Below are 3,797 nucleotides of genomic sequence, written 5' to 3'. Positions count from 1 at the left end.
TTTTTGCTTTCTTGAAAAGCCTCTCTGTGAAAATGAAACGAAACCCGAAATCTCTTCTTAAGCAAGTTCTTTTTTTATTTTTTTTTAAAGATGATTTAAAATTAGTTTTTTATAACAAGCCCAAACCCAAATGCTTATTTTGTAAGGTGCATTAAAATAAGTTTTTTATACCAAGCCCGAGTGTTATTTTGTATATTGCATTTAAATAAGCTTTTTATAGCAAGCCCAAACCCAAAAACTTATCCTGGAAAAAAAAAACGAAAGAAGTCTTTTGTACCTATTCTAGACCCATATATATATTCTTATTCTTAACCTAAGTAAGGGTGGGCCTTTATATACATTTACAAAATATTAGATGGGTTTACATATAGACTTTCAGATTTTTAAAATTTCAAGGTGGGCCTCGGCCTACTCTCACATAAGCCCAAGTCTACCTCTAGATACAACTATCATTCATTGGTTTGGTAACCATTCAAACCAAAATTGGTAGGTACATAGGATTAATCTATACATATTACACCAGCAGTGAATTAATTAGTGTAATTAGTCTACCTCTACATATTACAGTGAATTAATCTATGCAGTTTAATTATATTATAATGAATTAACTGGGGCTGTTACAGCAGCAGCAAAACAAAGAAACAAACTTGTCAATTTCACTAATTAATGGAACTAGTCCTATTTATGGCTCTCATGGTGTCCGCAAAGCCACTATTAATCAAACAAAGCACTAACGTTCAGCACATACATAGACCATTCATGAGGCCTTTAGAAGACTACAAAATCTGTTCAGAAACATACATAGAACATTCTCTCTGTCTCTCATACAGAAGGGCTATTAGTAAATACATTCTTGCATGCATTTGGAAAAATCACAAATCTGAACTCTTAGTTATTGTCCTTTGATATCAAGGAACACAAAAATTTTGTCAACAACAGACCTATTTTAGCCTTAATGTGTCCACTAATACAAAAAGCTGTAAACACAAGTCTCATCCAGCCATAATATTTCCACTATAGGTTTAACGTCGTTACTAAGAAACCGAGCTTGCTTTGAAAAATAATTATTCAATTCCAACAATTATTTCTCTAGAATTGGATGTGGCCGAAATCAAATCAGCACAAAAACAAATTGGGGAGAAATACAAAATACAACCCAAACGATTTATCATCAAGCCCTACTCCTGTAGTTTATAACAGTAGCAACAGAGCGAAACTCGTTAATCTGATGTAATGGCAATGCATTGTTTTTCCATTCAAATACAAACCCAAGCGAAAAAGAAAACAAATCGGGAAAAAGAGGAAGAAGAATGACTTACCGATAAGTTGATTAACCACTAAGATGAAGACACAACATTCAGATTTGACGGGATGGAGGGTTCGAAGTGGACGGAAAGAAGATGGAACTCTGAAATAGAGGACAGAACGGCAAGGTCGGGCGACTGTGGATGTTGAGAGAGAGACGGGTAGAGATGATGTAGGATTAGGGCTGGATTCGAGCCAAGATAGTTGGGCTCGAGTTCAAACTCGAGCTCGTGAAAATCAAATTCGAATTCAATTCGAATTCAGTTCAGCTTGTTTTTCGTTATTAAAACGACGTCGTTTTGTATTAAAATTTTTAACTAAAAAATTCAGCGAGTAGCTCGAGCTCGAGCTCGACCAAGCTCATATACGGTTGACTCGTTTCGGGTTTGTTCGAGTTTGAATGGGCTCAATTCGAGTCTAGCCTATGCAGGATATTCGAATGGATTCTCATTTTTTTAAATTAGGACTTTGTGTTGAGACGGTATAAATAAACAAATAAATAAATATAATTTACGATTTGGTTTAATTTAGAAATTCTCCAAATTACAACTCAAATCATAAACCATTTTTCAAAAATTGTTTAATCTAAATCAAACCAAACAAAACTGTAATTTTTATATAATTTGGTTTGATTTTACTATTTGAATCAAATTATGTATACCTTTATTTACTAGATTTTATTGCAGTGTGCTTTTTTAATAAGATTTTTAATGAATTAGTTTAAATATATTTAATATCACTTTATAGAATATTAAAAAATTATATTTTTCTATTTTAAATTTTTATCTCACTGATTTTTTTTAATAAAATTAATATAATTATTTATAAATGATAAAAATTCAATGGGAGGTATTATTTATTTAATGGTTTTCCACCACGAGAAAGGGAATGAAAGAAGCAATTGATGCACCTTAAAGTATAATGGTGAGTTACAAAATGAAAAAACTCGTGATGACATTAATGCCATGAATGCATATTTATGACTAAGCGGTGGGGGAGCACAATGAAACAATATATATATGTATATTCCCCCTCCTTTACATATGACATATCTCTACTTTTATTGATGTTTTAGTCTCCCTCTCTTGTTCTACACTCTGTATGATATAATTAAAGAAAATCAATACTTTTAAAACTATATCAGTGATCAAATCGGTTGTTTTATTAGTTTATAATTCAATTGGTTTAATCAGAGAATAATAAAAAAATAAAAAATAATTAAATTACTAAAAAATAATTAAAATTTAAAAAAATTTAAACGTCAAATCTAATCAAACTCGGTTTTTGACCAATTCATTTGCTCAAATCTGATTTTTGATTGGATTTGACTGAATCAATAATAAAACCAATTTTTTATATTAATCAGATCAGATTTGGAGCTGATTCTAAATTCAATTGATTAAATCGATCTATCTGATCTAGTTTTCAAATCATTAAAGAAAACTTTATATATTATCTTATCTTATTTTTTTTTTTTTTGTTATTTATATTTATAACACATCTTTATTAATATTTTCTAAATATTTTTATAAAAACAAAAATATTCATTATTATTACTGTTTTAATGATGAAACTTGTTGCCTATGCTATTTATACTAACAACAACCCCCTTTTTTTTTTTTCCCCCTAATTTTTAAGAATTTTAATTGAAAAAGCTTTATGGTACGATTGGCATGGAAGGAGGGAAATCCACTTTCAAGGAATATTTATTCCCTTATGAAAGCCATATTTCTTGTAGTGACTGTTGTTAGCTAAAACGTTATTTGACAACACAATTACAAAATCATAAACCCTATTAATTCTAATGTAACACAAAATAAAGTATAAAATATTATAATTTATAAAATAGGGATCTAGATAAATATGATTGCACTATTCCAACCAATGCATAAATTGATGAAAAAACAAATCTATTATTGATATCTAGAGTTAATCTTCATTCCTAGGTTCTAAAAGTGATGAACAGAAAGGATGTCAAAAAAAAAAAATCTCACACTGGAAAAGGGACCTAACTCTTTTATATTTATTTTTCATTATAAAAGATTAATTGAGTACTCCCATCAACAACCTAGTAAATTTTATTACTATAACCCAAATTAATAATTATAATATAAAATGTATCATGCCATTTTTGAATAATCATATCGAACCTAAAAAGTAAATTTTTTTAGATTATATATTTACTTAGTTTTATATTAAATGATCAAAAAAATTTAACCAATATATGTTTACATTATTCTAACAATCCTTTCAGTGCAAACTCTAGAGAGTCTTCAAGTTAGTGCAAACGTGGTCATTTAAAGATGAATAATGTCAAATAAAAATAATTAATTATATCACATACTGATCTTTATTGTTTGTTTCAAAGGACCATCACTAATAAGATCACTGGAAAAGCCAGGTGTGTGTAATTTGAATAAATATCATGTCAATGTAAAACATATTAGACTAGGGCTACAAACCAACCAAGTCATTCATGAGTTGCACGTGGC

At 29.2% G+C, this 3,797-nt stretch overlaps 1 long non-coding RNA gene across 1 annotated transcript; it reads right to left on the bottom strand.

Annotated features, from left to right (window-relative positions):
- Positions 1–654: 654 nt before the first annotated feature.
- Positions 655–1,485, bottom strand: LOC123226454. The gene is made up of 2 exons (XR_006504328.1): positions 1,320–1,485; positions 655–1,184 (listed from the first exon to the last, which is right to left on the bottom strand). It is a non-coding gene; the product is annotated as an uncharacterized LOC123226454 (long non-coding RNA).
- Between the last annotated feature and the right edge of the window lie 2,312 nt (positions 1,486–3,797).

Source organism: Mangifera indica, chromosome 9 (assembly GCF_011075055.1).
Source record: "Mangifera indica cultivar Alphonso chromosome 9, CATAS_Mindica_2.1, whole genome shotgun sequence".
Lineage (NCBI taxonomy): Eukaryota > Viridiplantae > Streptophyta > Magnoliopsida > Sapindales > Anacardiaceae > Mangifera > Mangifera indica.
The sequence above is the reverse complement of the archived record's forward strand: the minus strand, read 5'-3'. Positions and strand labels throughout refer to the sequence as shown.